We start from the raw sequence: 24,066 nt of genomic DNA on the forward strand, positions 1-24,066 counted from the left end.
TTGATTTCCCTAGTCACTTAGCTTTAAAATAGATGCAACCAATCCTGACAGTATTGTTAGGGGAAAAAACAACAATATAGCCATAGTGCAAGATATTAGCTAACTTTTCTACCAAAAGACAAAAGACAAAACACAAACACTTTTGAAAGACTTTGCAAAGCTCTGAAGCATCACAAGCAACAAGCCTCCCTGATCTTTTCTTTCAAGAAACCTTAGAGCTAAGCCAGCCACAGAAGTACATACCTGTAATCCCAGCACTCAGGGAGGTTGAAGCAAGAAGGTATCTAGTATAAGGCCAGGCTGGACTACTTAATAAGTTCAAGGCCAGCCTACACTACATACAGAGACCTTGTCTCAAATATATGTAGAGAGAGTTCTATTGCTCTGTACCTTTTCCTTTTTTGCTTTTGGTGGGGCTTGTACTCCGGGCCTGGTGCTCTTCCTGTGAGTTTTTTTTTTTTCTCAAAGCTAATGTTCTATAACTTCAGCCACTGCTTCCCTTCTGGCTTTTTTTGGTAGTTTATTGGAGGTAAGAATCTCACAACCTTCCTGCCCCAGCTGACTTCAAACCCTAATCCTTCTATCTCATCCTCCTGAGTAGCTAGGATTACAGATGTGAGTCACCTGTGCCTGGCTGTATTGTACCTTTTTTTTGTTTTGCCAATCATGGGGCTTGAACTCAGGGCCTGGGCACTGTACCTGAGCTGCTTTTGCTCGGAGAAAAAGGCACTTGAGCCACAGCTCAACTTCTGGCTTTTTCTGTTTATGTGGTACTGAGGAATTGCATGCTGGGCAAACACTCTATCACAAAGCCCCATTTCCAGCCCCATTGTACCTTTAAATGAGGATATTGATTGATTCTGAGTATGCAAGGAATGTTTACAAAACATGAGGAATGTATATATTGTAGTTTCAAGAAATTTCAGAGAATTGATGTTACATAAACATATCTTCTGACCCCAATATTAGATACATTTTGAAATGTAAGTTTAGTAGCTCAAAAATATCTTTTAAAATAATTCACATGTAAAGAGGGAAACAATATTTAGAAGTGAGCCATTGCAAAAGCATTTCATCTAATAATATGCTTGTGCCTCAAATGGCATGGGCAGTAAATGTCTTATATGCATCTATGAAGGAAAGTAGAAGCTAATTTATAAACAACTCAGTGGCCAGTGTAAAATCTAGACTAAAACTGTGGTAAATGCAAATAAATTAGAAAGAAAATAATAAGGAAACATCAGAAATCCATCCATGAACAGGGAAGAAGCAACAAAACCAAGTTCATTTCCCATGTCTTGTTCTAAAGTAAACTTGATATGCTTTGAAGAGAAAGAAAAAAGTTTTCCTCTATTTGGCAGGTACATTTTAATGCAGTTGATGGGACTGTGGTAGGTGGTGGTGGTGGTACATTTTTTGGCAACCAGGCAACTGATTCTTAAACAGAGTTCTTAATTGGCAGTTGGGCTTTTCTAGTGAGGAGAACATGCAGAAAGATCTAATGCAGTTCAGATATTAAGCTCTGCAAATCCCTTTCTTTTAGTCCTTGCACAGACCAGACCTTTACCTTACTGAGCACAATGGCCTCATCCTAGCTCAGCACTGATCCTCCTGGGGCCTGCATTCTTATTGTCTGTGAGGGTGTAAGGTGAGTCAGGTGCATTAGTAGCAGAGTCAACACTGGGGGTGGGGTGTGATTTGTCCTGATCTCTGAGGTGGGGGCCTGTCACCAGTGAGGCGCTTGCTGGCATATCTCTGCACAGGCTGTTTTTACTTCTGCAAGCATTTATAGCACTAAGCAAAATTTCCACGAGCTGGAACTCTCTTTTCATTTAGCAGATGTTTTGGCAGAGCATATTTCTGCTGATAATCTGAGGAAAAGAGGCTCTAGCTGTACGTGACTTCCTGACACACTGACATTTCTGTGCTTGAAACAAATTATGCAATTTAAAGATTTGTGTGTGTGTGTGTGTGTGTGTGTGTGTGTGTGTGTGTGTGCCAATCCTGGGGCTTGAACTTAGGGATTGAGTGCTATTCCTGAGTTAATTTTGCTCAAGGCTAGTGCTCTACCACTTGAGCCACAGCTCTACTTGTGGCTTTCTTTGGTAGTTTATTGACGATAAGATTTTCATGAATTTTCCTGCCCAGGCTAGCTTGGTAGTGATCTTCAACTCTCAGCCTCCTGAGTAGCTAGGACTACAGGTGTGAGCCAACCAGTGTCCATCAAAGAATTTTTTGCTGGGAATGATTTGGTCTATGATTCTATAGAGTAGGATCACAGTTCAAGTATACAGTGTCACATGGCCATTTCTATCTTAGGCACAATCTATAGAGCATACAGACCTTTAATAAATGACTACTATGACAACCACAATACATGTTCTCCTGATAAATGTTATGATTCCTGTTTTCTTTGGGCCCAGATACATAAACCATATGATGAACCTTTCATCTACAAAGGTTATCCATTATCAAAAACACATAAACAACCACAGCTGGTGGGGGGGGTGGTCTGTCCCTGAGCTTGTAACTATGTTTTTATTTTTAAGTAAATGATTTAATTACAACATATTTAAATCTAGCAATGGCGCTGGAATTTCTTACTTTCTCTAGAGGAAAACATTTTCTTCTTACCTATTTTTCTCAGATGATGCACAAAAATGAAACACAAACACCACATAGCAGATTTTTACCAGAAGAACTCACAAAGACACTTCTCGTAAGCATACATGTAGCTAGCTGATGCTTCCGTGGGCATGATTTCAGAGGTATGCATGCTGATACTAAAGAGCATGTGTCTTGTGGCTAGTAGCAGCTCCATGAGACAATTTGTGGCTTATTCCACTTGGACACAAAACTAAATCGATTGCCATTGTATTTACCTGGCATTTCACCTTTCCCATTTCACTATTCAGTAACCACTCCGCCTTGCCTTCTCTCCATTGCTTTTCCTCTGCTCCCCACACTCCCCAGGCATATTACAGAAAGCCCACTTTATCTGCAATTTTGACTAAGTGTTGTCTAAATACACAATGCAAAGAAATTTTAATAACCCAAAATTTTAAAGTTCCAGGTGCATATTACACAGCCGAGTTCATGTGGAGCTCAAAGTTAGTCTAGATTGCCATCAGTGATGTTAAAAATCATGTGATCCACTGAGGGCTTGTTTTCCCATCCTTAATTTGGTTAAAAAAAATCTGCCTCCCCAAACACAAATGACAAGTCATGGCAATTCTTCTGAGCCAAAAGGAATGTAATATGCTTATGTATAAAGTGAAATTTTTTAGATTTGTTGAGAGGAAGCACATCTTTAGCCGAAGGTGGATGGCAGAATGGAGAAAAAAAGAATAAAAATAAATGAATAAATAAATCAATATAGTACTACACTCTGCGTTGTAAGTATGCACAGGCTCTCCCTAACCATGGTCTCTTGGGAGCCATAGACCCACTGACACAAAAAGATTATGCTATGTGCATAAACAACAACAAACAAGATCAACAACAAAAAACAGTTATGACAATCTCTAGACTGCTCCAAACTTTGTTTTGCTTTCTTATTAGTGTATCTTGGAGTGCTTCCTATATTAGTGCTTTTAGATCTGCTTCATGCTTTTTTAAGTTGTTTAATTACATTGTTCAATCCTACCATAACTTATCTGACATTCTTCCTAAAGGAAGAGGGGATTTTGTTCCCAGGGAATAAATATCAATGTCTAGAGACATTTTGATTCTTATGACTCAAGGAAAAAAATGTCTTGATTAGTTTTGCTTTTGTTTTTAAATGAATAATTAATCCTAATTTGTATTGTAAAGCACTTCATATATTAAATATTGCCGCTTATTTCTGTTATTCTTTGTAACATGTTAAAGCTGCTAGTTTGGAATTTTTAGGTAGTCAAACGTGTCATTGTCCCAATGTGATACTTTCAATACTCTCTCTGATTGTTATTCCTTTTATTTTCTCCTTTTGTAATTATATCAGTGGGTTCCACTAAAATAATGACCGTGCTTATAATGCAAGTTACAATTTGCTTTGTATTGTTCCTGCATCTGAGGAAGATATTTTCCATATTAAATATGATCCTGGAATGTGTATGTGCATGCATACATGTGTCTGAGTATGTGTGTGCACACAAAGTTATATCAATGACGGTTAGAAATATGATAGTTAGATAAAAGGTAGAACTCCATTTCTGTTTTGTTGAGTTTTTACTATAAATGGATGTTGAATCATACTGAAAGACTTTTCAAACCATATGAAAACATTTGTATTGATTGATATGTGGTATGTAAGTGTATCAGATTTTGTATGTAAAAAACTTGCAATAAGCTGGGCGCTGGTGGCTCACGCCTGTAATCCTAGCTACTCAAGAGGCTGAGATGTGAGGATCACGGTTCAAAGCCAGCCGGGCAGAAAAATCTGTGAGACTCTTATCTCCAATTAGCCACTAGAACAAAACAGAAGTGGTTCTGTGGCTCAAGTGGTAGAGCACTCACCTTGAGCTGAAGAGTACAGGGATAGCGCCCAAGCCCAGAGTTCAAGCCCCAGGACAAAAAAAAAAAAAAAAACTTGCAATTTACAATCTTACCAGTTCATTTCTTCATCCATTCACTCATTCATTCAGTCACAATTGTGTGTGTGTGTGCACAGGCGCACTGAGGATGGTAGATACAAATAAAGAGAACAGAGGAGAATTTTCATCTAAATCAACTTCTAAATCAACATAGTAGACTACGGATCTCTAGACTTATAAGGAACATGAATTCTTTAAATTGACCTCTCTGGAAAAACACAGTATGCTTATTATCAAAGCAGAACTTTTGGATGAAATTGATCTAGATGCATTGTACTCATAAATTGCTTCGTTGAATGACAATTCCTTTGTACAACTACTTAAATATCATTTATTTTAAAGCAGAAGTGTTTTACAAGATCAGTATTCAACCTCGTATTAATATCAAGAGCAAGGATTGCTTCCTGTATGTCCCCAACACTAACATTCAGCGCAGTATCACCACATACACAAGTAGATGCTCAATAAATATGTGTTAAAAGAAAAAAGAACATATATGTAATATATGTCTTGATAAAGACATATGTAATATATATGTATATGTGTGTCAAATATTAAATAGTGCTTTATCACGCTGCAGATCAGACATGTAACCTCAGTGCAGAATAACTGTGTCAGGGCATTGCTATGATAAATCATAGTTGTATTAGCACAAAGGCTAAGGAAGTAATTACTCATCCATGTAGGTGCCAGTGTGACATTATCCATTTATTATCAAATTGGCCTATTTATCATGTTCAAGGAAGCCAAATGTTTTCTCATTCTCCCAGAAATTGTGCATTTCTTCACTAAATGCTTTGAATCTATTAAGCTACTCAATAGTTCAAAATGCCAAAATTCTCTGGAATCTAATTCAATAGCCTGTCAGTAAGGTGAAAGGACACAGTTACTTCTTCTGATGCCCTGGATAACAATATGAGCCAGCTCTGGCCATGCTGAAGTTACATGCACAAAATTCCTAACTAAACTTGCCCACCTATGGCTAGGTACTAGTGGCTCATGCTTATAATCCTAGCTACTCAGGAGGCTGAGATCTGAAAATCATGGTTCAAAGCTATTCCCAAAAGAAAAGTTCATGAGACTCATATCTTGGCTCTTTTATCTCTTACCTTACCAGTAAAAGGCCAGCAGTAGATGTAGCACAAGTGATATAGTACCAGCTTTGTGTGAGAAAGCCAAATCAGAGCAAAAGGCTCTGAGTTCAAGTTCCAGTACTAGATCACACACAAAAGGGTCCACCTAAAACACAATCGAAGATTATAGTGCTTTTCTTTTGCAAGTTTATTAAAACAGTTTGGTTTTTCACTCTAAACCATGATGTCCTACTGAAAATTCTTGGTTATGATAAAATAAGAAGGGGTAAAAGAAAATGTCCAAGGATAGTACAGGTTATTGATACATATATGGAAATTTCAAGGAAAAGAAATTACGTTGGGTTTTATGAAAGTGTTAGGTGAAATCTAGGCAGTCAAGAACTGAGTTTGGAGTTTTGTTGTTTTCTATCTTTTTTCTATCTCTTTTTCTATCTCCTCTTCTTCCTCTAACTCCTTCCTCCTTTTCTATGAGTGTAGGTTTCTCTGGTGATACAGATAAACTCTGTTCTTCCCACTTTCCCCAACTTAAATAAAATCTCATCTCTGCAGACTGACTTCCACCATCTGCTTCCATGTTGCATGTTTTTTCCTTTTTTTGATAAGTGCTTATGATCTATTATGCATGCCTTTAATTTCTAACCATGGTATAGTCCCTTGGTTCAAATTATAGGTATGAATAATCCAGCTCTCTGCCCAGTCAAATGGGTTGACATTTTGGGAGTCAGGTGTTACGTTACTCAGTTTCCATCACTATAAAAAACTATCTGATATGATCAATATATAAAGAAAGAAGTTTTATCTGGGCTCTTGTTTTTCAAGGTTTCAGTCCACGTTGGTTGATTCCACTGCTTTGGGCATGTGGCGATGTATCACATGGTAGGACTAAGAGAAATGCTAACGACTCACTCTGTAATTAGGATACAAAAGAATAAGTGTAAATATCTAGACTCCCACAATCCCCTTCAAGGTCCCTCTCCCAATGACCAAAAGCCTCCCACTTCAACCCTGCCTCTTAGAGGTTCACCATCTTCGTATAGCCTCATGCTAAGAACCAACCCTTTGACTCACAGGTCTTTGAGAAAGACTTAAGGTTTACCCTACAGCATATGCCCATCCCTGGCCCAAGTGGTTAAATCTACATGGCAGAAAATAGGAGGGGGTAGGTGGAGTAATAGAGATGGACCCGTGTTGGTGGGTACTTTCTACCGAATAGTAGGTAGTAACCTATGACTACATTTTTAGGTTTTAGAAGGTTGAAAATGAACTATACAACTTGTGTATAAGGGTGAGAGACAGAGAGAAAGAAGGGGTGACATTGTCCAAGAAGAAATGTACTCTTTATCTGACTTATGTAATTGTAACCCCTCTGTACATCACCTTTATAATAACGATAAAAAATATTTAGAAGGAAATGCCCTTTCTTAGACAATTGCCTGTATGTCACAGAAAATGAAAACTATATATTGAATTCAGGATTCCTCTTCTCTTTTATTCTAGCATTTATTTCTTTGTTTTCAGTACATGTTTTTGAGGGTCTATTATGATCTAGATGGTATATTGTGAAGAAAAATTCTTATTGTCCAGAAGAGGACAGTATTTTGAAATTAAGTCATCTTTTAAAATAAGAAAGGAAAGGAACCAAAGGAAATAATTACATTAAGGATGCCTTCCTCCAGCTTAAGTATGTTTACTTGTTATTAGACACGATCTAAATTTTAGAAAGACTTGTAATCTCAGGCAATCAGGCCTTGAGCTCAGTATGATTCATTGTAGAACTTGACATGTAAAGTTAAGCAAAGCAGCTAAATATACATTCTCAGTTTGCTCTCATCTCAGAATTTGGAGAAACGTATTAAACACACGTCACTGAGGGCTTTTACAATATGATATATTTGTACTGATGTTTTGTTTGTACTACAAAGTTATTTCTCAAAAAAATCCAAGTAAAGTAGTTTGACCTTGAGGGACAATCTAAGTATTTGTTGGCCCAACTCATCCCATTATGTTGCTTTGATAAAATAGTTGAAACTCAGTGTTTTAGATGTTTTTTCAATCATTTCCATTTTAATGCATCTCATGTCTAACATACTACACCTAACATAAATACATATACTAGCTGATATTTTTAAGTCCTTAAAGAAGAACAAAATACAAGGTTGTCTTAGATGGATGTAAACTTAACTTAATTTTCCTATTTTCCCCAAAGTGGACACATTAATCTTAGCAGAATGGCCCAGGACAAAGCCTTACAATAACCTTGAAAGTCTGTCTGGCATTTTTGTATATTAAGACCTTTTAAAAGCACAGAAGCACACAGCTCTTGTGTGTAAGTGAAATCGACATCATTTTCAAGCTCAGACAAAAGAAAATGAATTTTTATGAGATTCAAATGAGAAGCAAGAGTACTTATGTATCTCTAATGGTAGGATTCTTTGGAAACCTCACACTGAGGAACAGAGGACTGCTTCTAAGAATTAGTCTGACTCTTGTTTTCAATCATCTGCCATGTTGCCTTTTCTATCTCTCTGTTCCTGTCCTGACTCGAATGTTCTCCCTCAACCTCTGTTCCCCATCACTCTTACTCTTGATGGTCTTGGGACAAATGTCCCATCCTTCAGGGTCCAGCCAAACCTCCTCCTGTCCTGAACACTCACACAGCATCATTTATCAAATCAACACTGCAGTGATTCCTTATAACTATGAGCCCTATCCCACTTTCATGGAGCTGGCCTCCCAGAGGGTTCAAGATCTTGTCTTCTGCTGCTGCATCTTCAAACCAGGTATCATCACCTGCACATCCCTGGTGAAACATTCCTGTGGGCAAACTCATCAGAGCTGATTATTTTTATTATTAACATCATCATCATCATTTCTTCTTCTTCGTTCCTCTTCCTCCCCTCCTCGTCCTCCTTCTTTTTCTCCTCCTCCTCCTCTTCCTCCTCCTCTTCATCTTCCTCCTCCTCTTCTTCCTCCTCTTCATCTTCCTCCTCCTCTTCATCTTCCTCCTCCTCCTCTTTTTCCTCCTTTTCCTCTCTCCTTCTCTTCCTCCTTCCTCTTTCCTCCACCTTCTTCCTCCTCTCTCTCTGTGTCTCTATCTCTATCTCTCTCCATCCCTCTCTTTCTGTCCTTTTTGCTATACTACGGGCTTGAACTCAGGGACTTGGGCAGGCAGTCCACCAATTAAGTCCAAGAAAAATGTTTTAAACCTACAGAAGTAGTACCTACTGATTAAGGCAGACTCTAGAGGTGAATTTGCTGAGTTTGAATCACTTACTTAAGAAACTTAGACAACTTAGTCTTTCAGTATTTCAGTCCATCAGTAGAATGAGAAACCAATTAAGCTTATGTTCTGTACTCTGACAAAAGGATCTTTGTAAAACAAATTGATCCTATCACTTCTTTTGAAACAAAAAGAAGTTCCTCTTCAAGGCCAAAACTGACCTTTCCTCAAGCTTTTCCCAGGATCCCTGACGCCCCATTTTTTACCCTTGCCCCTAGTGCAGGCCTTAGCCACACCATTGAGTATGTTTTTTTCAAATATTTGCTCATTCATTCATTCATTCTTTCAATATGTATGACTGATGCAAGCTAGGGATGAGGCATTTGGCAGTGCCATCTTTGCCATTTGAGTGGCTTGCTTTGATTTACTTCAAATGCACAGAATCTTTTTTTTTTTTTTGGTCCGGAACTCTGGGGCCTGGGCGCTGTCCCTCAGCTCTTCAGCTTAAGGCTGACACTCTACCATTTGAGCTACAGCCCCACTTCTGGCTTTTTCTGCTTATGTGGTGCTGAGGAATGGAACCCAGGGCCTCATGCATGCAAGGCAAGCGCTCTACCACTGAGCCGCCTTCCCAGCCTCAATGCACAGACTCTTGACCCATATGAAACACAAGCTCTGAAGACACACATAGGAGAGAGTGCTGTGGAAACAAAGCAGAAGATGAGAACAGCGGGTGAAAAAGGGTATGCTATTTTATAATGAATATTGAGCTTCAGGCTTTTCACCAAAGCCTCCTTGGCAAGGCTAAATTTGAACAGAGACTGATGCAGGCAAGAGGAGAGTCTGGGAGAAAACCTTCCAGGCAGAGGGAACAGGAGCAGGAGGATGGTGGCTGGCTTTGGCAATGAGAAGCGGGGTCACAAGGCTGAGCTTGGGGAAGCCACGGGAAGGATGAAGGAGAGGAAAGGGGTCCCTGAACAAAGTCAGGGGGCTCCTGAGCTATGAGTAGGAATCTGAATATGATTGCACACAAAATTCAAAAACACAGGTTGGTTTGGAGGGAAGAGTGGCATTCTCTGAGCTTATTTGTTGCTTTTTTTTTCTCTCTGTCTGTCATGGGGCTTGAACTCTGGGCCTGGGCGCTGTCCCTCAGCTCTTCAGCTCAAGGCGAGGGCTCTCCCGCTTGAGCTACAGCGCCACTTCCGGTTTTCTGGTGGTTTATTGGAGATAGGAGTCTCACTGTCTTTCCTGCCCGGGCTGGCTTTGAACCGCGATCCTCAGATCTCAGCCTCCTGAGTAGCTAGGATCACAGGCGTGAGCCACTGGCACCCGACTCTGAACTTGGTTTTTAATGCTTCCTTTTCTGCTGTATTCAAAGTAATCTGAAGGGACAGAGGCAGGTGGAGCATGCTGGTTGTCCTGCCAACTTGACCACACTCAAGATGTTACTCCATGGCCCCTGGAACAGAGGAATAAGCAAGCTTCACTTGCTTGTAGTCACTTGCTTTGATCAACAATTTTTAGAGGCCACTTAGCTAAATAGGACATTCCCATTAGCTTTGCTGGACTTGATATCTTTGGGCACCTGACATTGGAAAGAGCTTGGTTACAATCACCAACTTTCATGTGGGTCTGCTCAAAGGTCCAGTGAATGATCTGTGGGGGGGGGGTATATGTGTGTATGTGTGCGTGTGCAGGTCCTGGGGCTTGAACTCAGGGCCTGAGCTCTGTCCCTGAGCTTCTTTTGCTCAAGGCTAGTGCTCTACCACTTGAGCCACAGTGCCATTTCCAGCTTTTTCTGAGTAGTTTATTGGAGATAAGAGTCTCAGAGAGGCTGACCTTGAATCATGATCCTAAGATCTCAGCCTCCTGAGTAGCTAAGATCACAGCCAATGGGTGATCTTTTACAGCCCACAGGCCCCAGTCCTCCTCAAAATATTGTAATGCCACAATTTTCCTGGGATATAGTCTATGTAGAGCCATAAAATTGGATTAGGCATGTGTAGGCCCTTGATTACCTCATACTCAGTTATGCTTTCCATAACTCACATCTCCCTGTTTCTTCATCTCATGAAAAAAACCAATTACTAACCTAAGATAGCAGACTTGAATTGTGGGGCTCCCACTTGCTTGTTTTTGTCCATTCACAAATAAATTTCTTCTCTCCTGCAAAACATCATATCAGTGATGCTACATACATGCTGAATAAAACAGGCTTGGAATGTTTAACTCCTGGGCACTGAGCTGTGAAGGAAAGAATGTCTCATTTTCTATATTTTTCTCCAGATCTAAACACAACCGCCCCAAGTAGGTACTCAATAACCATTTGTTCAATAAAATACAGCAACTGTTTATCTACCTTTGATATCCTTTCTGCCCTGCTCACTTACCATTTTCTTTCTTCCTTCTTTCCTTTCTTCCTTCTTTCCTTTCTTCCTTTCTTCATTTCTTTCTTTCTTTCTTTCTCTCTCTTTCTCTCTTCTTCCTTTCTTCCTTTCTTCCTTCCTTCATTTCTTTCCTTTCTTTCTTCCTTCCTTCCTTCATTTCTTTCTTTCTTTCTTTCTTTCTTTCTTTCTTCCTTTGTGCTGATTATAGGGCTGAAACTCAGGGCCTGGTCTATGTTCCTAACTATTTTTGCTCAAGGCCAGTACTCTACTACTTGAGCCACAGCTCCACCCTGGCTTTTGGGTGCTTAATTGGAGATAAGAGTCTCTCAGACTTATCTTCCCAGGCTGGCTTTGAACCACAGTCCTTGTGTCTCATCCTCCTGAGTAGTTAGGATTATAGGCATGAGCCACCAGCACTTGGTCACTCCTACCTTTTGAATGAACTTAAGAACCATTCCCTCTATGACCTTAGCTGGACCATGGGATCAAAGCCCCCAGGGTAGAACTGGCAGGTTTGTCTTTGAGGTGTTCATCGGAGGATTCCCATGTGGAGCCCAGATGGAGAATCTGGAGAAGGAAGCAAGAAGATCACCTCTCAGAACTTTCCAGTCCTGGAGCCCAGAGAGAGAGAGACTGATCCCTAGCTCCTCAGTATGAACTTGGACTTCTTTACCTGGAGTGGGTTTAGAGTGATGTTTACTTTGTCAGGGTGTTCCAGTTCACTCTGCAAAGCACCATTGATGGTAATTCACTAGGTCTAAAAATGTGACTTAGAAAAAATATCTTTGTGAAACAATGGAGTAAATGCAGACAAGAGTCCAATGTATATCCTACAAAATTATGAAGATTGAGGAAAGGGTTGGGTAGGGGAGGGATGAATGAAAATGGTAAAAGGGGTCATTTTGTTATATATTGTATTCATAACCACTCTGTTAAATGGCAACTCCTTTGTACAACTACTTAAAGGTAATCATAATTTTAAAAAAGCAGGTGAATATATCCCATCTTTATTTCTGTTCCCTTGAATGCATGAGGCCTTTGCCTTGGGATAATACAGATTTTCTCCCTTTTAAAAACTGGCAAATGTGCTCCTGGAATGCCACACATAGAGCTTTAGGCATCAACAGTGTTTCTCACACTGTTTTTTTTGGCAGGCCTGGGGCTTGAACTCAAGAACTGGGCATTGCCAAGCGCCGGTGGCTCACACTTGTAATCTTAGCTACTCAGGAGGCTGAGATCTGAGGATCATGGTTCAAAAGCCAGCCCAGACAGAAAAGTCCGTGAAACTCTTATCTCCAATTAACCACCAGAAAACCAGAAGTGGTGCTGTGGCTCAAGTGGTAGAGTGCTCACCTTGAGCTGAAGAGTGCAGGGACAGCTCCCAAGCCAAGAGTTCAAGCTCCACGACCAACACACACACACACACACACACACACACACACACACACACACAGAACTGGGCACTATCCCTGAGCTTCCTTTGTTTAAGGCTAGCGCTCTACCACTTCTGGCTTTTTTTGTTTTGGTGGTACTGAAGAATTTAACCCAGGGCTTCATGCATGCTAGACAAGCACTCTACCACTAAGCCACATTCTCCGTCCTCACAAGGACCAGCCTGCATCAACACCCTCAAGCCTTCCACAAAATGCAGATTCCTGGGCCCTGTTCAGATGGATGAACAGGAATTGCTAAGATTCTGTAGTTTGGACTTATTCAAGCAGTCTCAAGGTGTCTTATTTTTTGTTGTTGTTTCTTTTGGGGTTTTCCCATGTGTGTTTTCCCCCAAAAGAATCCCTTCACAATTAATTACCTGTATTTTAAATTATACCAGAGGCATTAAGAGATGATTTGTCTTCCTGAAAGAACCAGGAAAATGCATGCAAAAAAATCTTCTTGCTCTAAATCTCCTGGTGCGCAATAATGTGTGTCTTACATGTCCCAGCTCATTCAAGGACTCTTAGCAATCAATAGTTGAAACAAGGATCCTTCTACTCCCCAAATGTGCCATTTTAACAGTTTTTATTTTGTTCAGAGTGCTTCTGCTTCACAGCAGATGGAGACCCTGCACTACATGTATCCATTTCACTCTGTACCAAATAATTTGTGTTTGACTCAGAGGCCTGCTAGTGTTCACTAGGAAATCTTCAGAAACCAACATAGCCAAAGGGCAGGAACAAATAATACAACTTTAGAAAGGCCAATTTGGTAAAATACATAGACTTGAGCCTAGTGAAGTGAATACAGAGCTGGTCCTTCCTTTGCCAGGCAGATGTCTGATATGGCACGGCCAAGATTTTCCATTCATGACAGCAACCCCCAATTGTCCCAGGAACTAGGAAGAAGCAACAAGAAGCAGTGGATATAATGAAATGTCCCAAAACCCACTGCCACCAACTTCCTAGCCAAGCCCCAGGAGGCAAGGGACTGCTCTTGTCTTTAAGAAATGACAGCAAGCATGTTTTTGCTATACAGATGTATAAGATGCCAGAAATCCCTTCACAAATAGGCTGCCATTCAGGCTGCATATGCTACATGGCAGCTTATTGTGTTTCTACGGAGTGATGAGGACTGAGAAACAGGAAACCACCCCAGACACTGCCAGCTGGTTTCCCAATCCCACCTGCAGAAGTTGAAAGAGCAGCCATGAAAATGCGAAGGCAAGTATGCCATCTGAAATGTTTGTGATCCCAAGCCTTGAGCAGGCCCTTCCTGCATGCTTGCCCATCTGACTGCTGGAGCAATTGGCAAGGAGACAGCGCTCCCTTCGCAGGCAGCCAGCTGCTGTCTGCTTTTCACGGACTGTTTGTCAGGATCTGTCCTGTAATAGACACGGTCTCACAGTATCTGGCGCCAAGAGTTGATTTGAAACCAAATGGAAAAGAACCAAATGGTTGGTACATCTCCAGGGGTTTCTGGAGTTACATCGGTATCACCTTTGTTATTGTCCCAGAGGAAAGGTGATCAAACAGTAGGTGGCTCCTAAAAAGATCAGATATCAGAAGGGAGAACAAGAGCACTTTGTTACGACTGCATCCACACAAGTAATTGAAATAGACCTTTAAAATATCCCCATAGCTGGCATCAGTGATCACACCTGTCATCCTAACAACTCAGGAGGCTGAAATCTGAAGACTGAGGTTCAAAGACAGACTGGGCAGGTAAGTCAATGAGACTCTTATCTCCAATTAACCACTCAAAAGCTGGAAGTGGATCTCTGGCTCAAATATTAACAGCCATCCTTGAGCAGAGAAAGCTAAGGGACAGTATCCAGGCCCTGAGTTCAAGCCCCAGTACTGGCAAATGCACGTGCACACACATGCGTGCATGTGTGTGTGTGCACGCACATGCACACAGGCACGCATGCATGAACACGTGCACATGTGCGTGCACACACACACACACACACACAAAGACAGCATGCATTGGACAGATGGCTGTCACTAAGTATATTCATTGAATTGACATACTACTCCTTAAAATTAGCCACACATGCAAAGTGCCTCCTTGCTCAATTAATCCCATTATTTCTGTCCATTATATAATAAATAGCAGTGATAACTGACTCAGAGTTGATTCTGAAGACATCTCATTCAGACTGCTGCAGGCCTTTTAGGGCATTGATGTTCATTATTAACTCATATTGACTTGCGGACCAATGAAATCACCCTTCATTATGCAGATATCCAGGCTCATCATCAACAGTGGCTTTGTTTAGAATGCAATATTAAGAATGCACACACATAAGCCCAAATTGAACATTTAAAAAGCAGCAATCTCATCATGAATCAAGCATTTATATTAACAGTTAACTAAAATGAAATTACAAAAACAAAATAAGCCTTGACTCCTCTCCTCTCCTCTCCTCTCCTATTCTCCTCACCCCTCCGCTCCCCTCACTTCTTCTCCCTCCCCTGTCTTTTCTCCCCTTTCATTATCCAATCCTTATGTCCTTCCTCCTGCTCTTAACCAGGCTTCCCAGTAAAAGCAGCAGAGAGCAGACTGCAGGCACCAGAATGAAAGGAAGCCCAGTGGAAGAACAAAGTGAGAATGTGACTGGGACACAAAAGGGTATGTGCCCCAAATAAGAAAGTCAGAGACATCAAATGACAGTAATAGTCAAGACTGCTCATGGGTCATTGAAATGGTGATGTAAAACTAGCAAAATATGCACACTGCAGAGTAAGAAGATCTTTTCTTAGGTGTTAACTTTCCAAACATGGGGAATATGAATTGCTGTTTAAAGCAAAGTTATGGACAACTACAAGACACCCTGACTAGAGTGTTACCCTCTCCTAAGTGCATAAACAAGTAAATAATGACCTCAAATTTAGTTTCTCTGATTATAGCATCATTGAAATAGCAATAATAAAATACAAGAGAAAAAGAAAGAAAGGAGATATTCTGAAAAGCACAATAAAAATTAGAAGAAAAACAGAAGATGATTTTGGGAAAAAGGTCAGCTCTTGCTTCATGTAAATGAAGGTTATAGACAAGAGGATTAATATATTTAAACAAAGGAAAAGGTGCCAAAGGGAATGGTGTAGTTGGCAAACTAGGTTAAGAGTGGAAGAGACAATCTGGAAATGCTTTACACAAAGAAAATAAGCCAAGAGCAAACATTATTCTATGACTCAACAAGTGAAAAACAAATCTCAGAAATCATTCTAGTGGTTCCCTTCTTTTATTGCATAGGTTTGAATGAAAAGAATACCATGGTTATGACAATATGAAATGTAGTGTAAATCTTAAAATTAATAAATCAAAGGAGTAACCATGGCAATAGGTTAAAGAATAGGACGTAGTCAAACAGGTTTTTCTAAGGATTTTTGAGTTGCTGCCAATGTGTATTGGTCCTCAGGGATGTGAGTTAGGCACAGAATCCTAAGAGACATCTGAGAGATATGTGCAAGCCATTGACAATCACTGGAAGTGAGATTCCTTTGCAATGAAAGCGGCCAGTGACATATGGAAAGCAGCTTCTATTCCCCAAATCACATGTTTCTGGCTTCCACTGATGGGCCATTGAAGGATGAAGATCCAGCCATTCCCAAATGCAGGAGACAGTACCTGTTTTTCTCCGTTCATTGCACTTTTCTTCTGACTCTCATCCTCCCTCTGGCTTTCCCCTTCATCCTGTTTAACTGACATTATACTTATTAAACCTGAAGTGGAATTGCTGGAAGTCAACTGCAACACAACACAACTCAAGCAAAACCTTGCATTGCTATGGAACATTTCTTTATTGAATACATAATGTATTTTAAAACAACAACAACAACATGATGTTTATCCAGCATTATGACCTTCTCCCTTGGTATTATCCTCGTGGAATTACATAAAGAATCTCATTGCAATGAACTGTCTTGGCAGTGATATTGAGTCTTACATTATATCTATTTGGGTACAAATAAGATTCTGGGAATCACTCACATGCATTGAGAAAAAACAGTTTGAGAAGAGAAGGGGGTGGGTATCTATCTGGTGAAGATGAAAGGGAGATGCTTGCTTAGGATAACTTTGTGAATGAATCTAACAAAAACCCTTTGCAGCCCACAGAAGAAAGAGTTGAGTCAGCCTCTTGAGCCAAAAAGGCAAAATGAAGTTTTCAATAATCAAACAAAGCCTATCACGGCGAAATTGAGAAAGTAATAGTACTGGATTTGATATGGTCTGAAATCCTTCAGTGCTATCTAACCTCCAGGTTTCCATCCCACAGAGACACCCATTTCCTGTATTTCTTGGATTTCTGGGTATCAGATTTGTTTTGTGTCTTGTGCTGTCATGTAGGCCACTATCACTATGATGACAGGTCAGTTCATGCTAGAAAATTTTCTAAAGCCCAATTAAGCTCTGATACTTAAGACAAAAAGGATTTGAAAGAATGTGTGGTGTATCAAAAGAGATGACCACCGTCAGATAATTGTCTTAATATTTTCCTAAAATTGCATCTCTACTTTTATAGTTAAGTACAGCACCAAGACTTTCCTATTTGAAGAAGGATGTGTTTCAGCAGCTAGAGAAAGTATCCATCCACTGCTCAGGTGGCATAGACTGATGGTCCAACTTTTGAAAGGGCAGGGAGGTAACACTTTGCCCTGGGAGTGTCTCAAGATCCAACTTTCTTCATGGAGCTAGAATCTAGCACTCTCACAGTGATTATGATAGGTGGCAGTAGACAGGATCTTTCTTGTGTGTGTGTGTGTGTGTGTGTGTGTGTGTGCTGCTCCTGGAGATTAAACTCAGGACCTGGGCACTGTCCCTTAACTATTTTGCTCAAAGCTAGCATTCTACCACTTGAACCACAGCTCCACTTCTGGCTTTTTTGGTAGCTAGTTGAGGCTAAGAATCTCATCAACTTCCTTGCTGGAACTTGTTTTGAACCATGATCCACAGATCTCAGTCTCCCAAGTAGCCAGGATTACAGCTGTGAACCACTAGTTCTCATCTTAAAATTCTTTTAGCAGTTTTTCTGTGAACCCCAAAAAGCCCTACACAAACAATTCACATGCACAAAAATACTGTTAGTAATCACAGAAATGCAAATGATCATCTTTCTCTCATTGAACTGATAAGTTTTGAAAATGATCATTTGAAGTCTTGGTGCATATTCAGGAAGGAAGGGAAAAATATTCACTGACCTGACATCCTCATTGATATGATGATATCATTGTTCCATTGACATAGTAATAAATATGTTCAGTAGTTGAAGCACATTGATATGCACCATAGATGTACTTTATGAGTGAAAACATAGAGCCTAATATTAAACAATAAAAGATTAATTAAAGAAACCATGGTAAATTGGGTAATGAGCACATTATGCTACCACCCAAAAGATGTCTTTATTAATTTTTGCAGATAATGGCACATAAAGCCTAGTTAATTCTAGAAGAAAAGTCAGGTCACAAATTAGTGTATCTGGCTATCTGAAAGGATCCTTTTTTCATATATAGTGAGTTCCAGTGTCTCATGCATATAATTTGGATATGTAAGAGAGTGAAATTGGAAGAATTGTGATTTCAGGCTAACCTGGGTAGGAAAGTTCTCAATCAATAGCTGGGCATCGTGGGATATGCTTGTAACTCCAGATACAAACAAAAGCCTAAAGTAGGTGCATACCTGAGCATGAAATAAGATGCAGTACAAAAACAACCAGTACAACCAGTACAAAAAAGTCTAGAGGCATGGCTCAGCAGGAGAGCACCTCTTTCACAGCTGTGAGGCTCTGAGGTCAAACACTGATCTGTCTGTCTATATCCATCTATCTATCTATCTATTTATCTATCTATCTATCTATCTATCTATCTATCTATCTATCTACCTATCTGTCGGTCTGTCTGTCTGTCTATGTATCATCCCTATTTATCTATCTGTATGTCTGTGTATCTATCTACCTACCTTCATACCTATCAGAGACACATATACATGCATATTCATGCACGAGAAAATCCGGGAAGCCGGCCACTGGTAGTTCATGCCTGTAATCCAGGCTACTCAGGAGGCTGATATCTGAGGATCGCAGTTCAAAACCAGCCTTGGCAGGAAACTCCATGAGACTCTTATCTCCAATTAACCACTAGAAAACTGGAAGTGGTGCTGTGGCTCAAGTTATAGAGCACTTGCCTTGCTCAGGGACAGTACCCAAGCCCAGAGATCAAGCCCCATGCATGACCAAAAAAAAAATCTGTGAAGATATGTATTACAATATTAATTATAGGGGATGCTAATTGTTTAGATTACAGGCAGTTTTAGTTCTTCTGTTTGTAGTTTCTGAAAAATTAGTTACTTTATAATTAGGAACAATAAACATCAATTAAAATTTTTTGTTAACCAAAGGAAGGTATATTTTTTATGAAAGTTTGTCATATCTAAAACACTGAAACCCAAGAAAACTACATGAGGTATGCTCTTGTATCATCAGCTGAGATGTTGAATCAAGGGATGGACTTTAACCAACTAAAGTAGCAATTTTTAAAAGTATTTAATTTTTTTAATTCATTGTTCCTAATTTACCTGGTCTTGAATTCATGCAACTCTGTAGAGACCATGATGCCAAATAGGTAGGCTATAGAATGGTTACAGAATATATAGAGAAACAACTAGAAAGTCCTCACTGGCTTGTCTTCTCCAATCATCATCTGTCACAGATGAGGAAGCAGACTGTGCAAGGTGAAGAGCCCTAGAGGAGATCATACAACAATTTAATATCCATTGAGATGAGGATTCAGCTCTTCTGACTTCTAGACCATTCTCATTCAACTACAAAATAGTGTTTCTCCATGTGAAATGTCTCCTTTAATCTGTTTCTTTATATATTTGGTCATGGAATGTTCTCATTGACCATGGCAAATGAGCTTCGGTGATAGGTACAGAAAACAACACATTCATTTAAGATGCTGTCTTTCCGAACAATGTGTTTTATCCACTTCAAAAGATCATTTTCACTTACAGTACTTTAAAACCCCTTTTAGAGTTAATTCTAAAGGACTTAAACATTATCATTTTCCAGCATGACCTCTGCTACCAAAATCCAGATATGTTTTAAGTAGCATTTTATAGAAGGAAAGTATAAAAGGCACTACCAGCTTTTTATATATAGCAAGTGTTAGTGACATAGGAATATTATAGACTGTTGTAAGAGATTACAAATATCCATAATCAGGTAGTAACAACACATCTGAAAATCCGCCATACCTATAAAGAATAAACTAGAAGTATTTTAAGGGATCATCTAAGTACAAAAGAAGTATGTAAGACTAGCTAACATTTATTGAACATATTTACTGGGTTAATATTTTTGACCCATATACATTGCTTGTAGTAAGTTGATAAGGTAGATATAATCATTTCCCTTTTGACATATAATCATTTCCTCATTTGACAAATGAGGAAACTGAGGCATGGAAAGGTTAGAGGAGAGCAGAGCAGAGCTAGAATTGCAACTGAAACCAGTCTGGCTCTGTAGTTATTGATCTGAACAGTGAAAAGAAATATGACTCTGAAGAGAGAACCAGTGGCGAAGAATTGTTAGAATAAAACTGAATATGGCTGTTTGTAGAATCTCCTGTTTTGTCTGGGAGAAGGGCACATAAGTCACAATTCAATGCACTTACAACACACAAAATTTGTGTGTGTGTGTGTGTGTGTGTGAGCGCGCACATGTGCGCGTGCGCGCGCGCGCACACACGCACACACACACACATGTGCACGTGAGTACCGGTATTAGAGCTTGAACTCAGGGCCTGGCACTGTCTCTTAGCTTTTTTACTCAAGCCTGGCACTCTATTGAACCACAGTCCACTTCTGGATTTTTGGTTGTTAATTAGATATAAGAATCTCACGGGTCTTTCTGCCCAGGCTGGCTTTGAATGGTAATCCTCAGGTCTCAATTTTGTGGGCAGCTAGGATTACAGGGATGAACCACTGGCACCCAGAAACACATCGGTCATTTTTGTTGTTGTTTTAAAATCTTTGGTTTTCTTTGCTTTTTCTTGAATAGCATCAGGCATTTGTTTGTTAGTTTAGTCAGTTCACCATGGGAAGACATATTTAATTTGAAGGCTTATTGAAGGACCCATTTGAGAAAGAGCTAAGAATACCCATAGAAAAATCATCACACTTTGTCCTCTAGAGCCTCATTCTCCTGGATGGGAGATGGATGCACCTATAACAATAACAAGGCTAATGATAACATTGACTGTTGGCTCCCAATAGTGGGAACCACCACAGGGACACTATCTGGGTGCTTTATGCCATCCTTCCTAGTCCCCTAGACCTTTGAAATTTTGCTGGCTGAGCCTATAAAACTTAAGAGCAGTAAACTTAAATATCTTTACAATGATGAAGCCATAATGAACACAGCATATTATTTTTCTCCCAAGAACATAAACAATGGATATGATGTTCTTTTTTAATATATATTTTTTTCTTATAAAGATACTGTACAAAGGGGTTACAGTTACATGAGAAAGGTAATGAGTCCATTTACTATAGAGCATTGTTACCCACTCCTTTGTTTTTTCCCTATCATTCCTTCCTTCTCACTTCCCCATGATGTTCTTATTCTCTTCCGACCTCATATTGCTAGTAGGCAATCCACTATGGTGAGTGTTTTTCCAGTAAACACAGTTGTGACCCCAAGATCCTAGAGAGAATCTGCAACTCCCCTGAGTTCCTTCTCAGCTTTCCCCAGATGCTAGCTTTGCCAGATACAGATTGTGATGGCATTACCAAGTTCATGATGACCAAAGAAATATGACTTTCTAGAAACTTTGATTTAGGAGAAACAGCCATTCATTCACAGTGACAATCAGTGTAGAGAGTTCCAAGCCAGTAGTATGCACTGATTGACAGGATGTATCATATTGGCTCATAAGAGCTTACTGCTAGGCTTTTCAGGAATTGTACTGGCTCATCATTGGCTTGGGGGCAGACCTGGAAAGAAGTGATGGGGGAACACTTACCAGCACATTAAGAGCTTCTGTCCTCAGAAGACTTTGATGGGGGAGGAATTTACAATGTAATTAAAATGGGGAAGGCGGTCCCTGTGGAGGATATTAGGGGTATTGAGATAAAAATTGGCTTCCATTCCTGTTTGAAACCAATCAGCTAAATTCCACAGAGTGTTATCACGATGATCTTTATCTCATCTCTGAACCTGCATTTCATATTTCTTTTATCATAAATTATGTGGTGGGATAGGCAAGATGCAGTGGACCAAGTTCTGGACTCAAAATACACTTTATTTGGCCATGTCTCTTTGGGAAAGTCACTTAAACTCATTGAATTTAGTGCTTAAAAAGAGCAATAATGAAACATCGTTAGTGTTGTTGTTACAGTTTTTTAATTGTGGTGGTCCTTAGACTTGAACTCCAGGGCCTGGACACTGTCCCTGAGCTTTTATGCTCAAGGCTAGCACTCAACCACATAAGCTACAACTCTACTTCTGGCATTTTGGTAGTTAATTGGAGATAAGAATCTGATGGAGTTTCCTGCCCATGCTGGCTTTGAAATTTGATGTTCAGATCTCGCCTCCAGAGTAGCTAGATTATAGGTGTAAGCCACCAGCACCCAACTTTGTAGTGTTATTTTAAAGATTAAGTATATTAGATGTATAATACATGATTAAATGCATAAAATAAGTGCTCAATATGGGTATCATTATTGCATTAAAATAAGCCAAGCTGTTAGTTTAAAATAACTTGAGGAAAGGCAGTATATTTTATTTCTGGCATACGTTAGCTAGTGACATGTAATAAGCTGGTTGAATTAGTTCATTGTTCATTGAATTAAATTGCCCCTAAATGTCCATTTGTGAAGAAAAACTGTTGTTTCTCCACAATGAATATAAAATATACAATTATTTGCTGTGCTTGGATCCAAGATACATTGAAGACTAAAGTAAGGCAAAGCATTACAAAAAATTGTATTTAATTTTAATATGTTTAGTTGATTAAAAATCCCAATAATTGTATCAAGCTTAAACAATGAATACTTATCATTATGACATTTGTCATGATAATAATCTTTTGACTCAAATGGAGAAAGTTCTGAGTCTTGTGCTGAGCAGGGCAACATACATCATCCTTTAGGAATTCTATTCCCATATCCCTCATTTCCATCTTCCATGTGTCCTAAATCACTTCTAAGTACTCTAGGAAATTGATTTCTAGAGCCATATAATCTAATAGCTGTGAGAGATCTTAGCAAATATGCTTTATTTTGCAGATAACTGAAATTATTCTTAAAAATAAAGAACAAATAGTCACATAGCAAGAGACAACTTTTGCAACGGAACCAGAGCTATTTTTTCCTATTAAAAAGAAAAAAAAATACTTCAAGTGAGACAAGAAAATAAGAGGCAGAAAATAGTGTCAAAAAACCAGTATGGAAAACAGAACCAACTCTTCCTGCCAGTACAGAAAAAGAGAATGAACGAAACCAACAACTTAATGCAAACACTAACAAAATACAAAAATAGAAGAGGTTTATATACATGTACGTATATATATATATGTATGTGTATATATGTATGTATGTGTGTGTGTATATATATATATATATATATATATACATATATGTGTATATACTGAGAGAGGGAAAGTCCCTTTTCACAACACATGTGACCTACCCAAGATACAGCAAGGGACATGACACCTTCTTGTGAATTGCCTTTTGTGTTCCTTCCCAAATATTTCTAGTTTGAATCCTGGTGTCTTTCTTGTATTTGAAAACCAAATCAAAGACAGCCAACATCACATACTTTGATAAAGCCCAGAGCTTGATAAGGTTCTCTAACATAGCAAAGCTTCCTCCTTCTCTGGCTTAACCTTTTCTTCCTTAATCCTTCCGATCTGAGTCTACCGATTTTATATTTCTAAGCAATTAATTTTTTGGCTGGGCTGTGCGATCCACAGGTGGGGGATGATTGACAGCTCACTGATAGGCTCCATCTGTTGGCAGCTGATAATGGAATCCCAGGGGCTTCTGGGTAATGTCTTTGCTCACATAAAAGCAAGCAGTCTAATCTATTTGTGGCCAGCTAGCAGAAAAAGCCCCGCAGCTCACATTGTTATTCAACAGGAACAATTGGTTACAGACAGCACATTTAGGGGCACAGTAGGGAGGATTTGGGAAGGGGAAGGCATTTTCCCACAGAGTGATGTTTCCTCTAAAACCCAGGCAGAGTATTTTTCCTGTCTTTGTGGAATGAGACAGGCACGTTACAATTCTGGGGAAGAGAAAGAAGTTGTGATTCCTGCCTCTATTTGGCTTCACACTTTAGCTAACAA

This window comes from Dipodomys ordii, unplaced genomic scaffold, assembly GCF_000151885.1.
Source record: "Dipodomys ordii isolate 6190 unplaced genomic scaffold, Dord_2.0 Scaffold24, whole genome shotgun sequence".
Classification (NCBI taxonomy): domain Eukaryota; kingdom Metazoa; phylum Chordata; class Mammalia; order Rodentia; family Heteromyidae; genus Dipodomys; species Dipodomys ordii.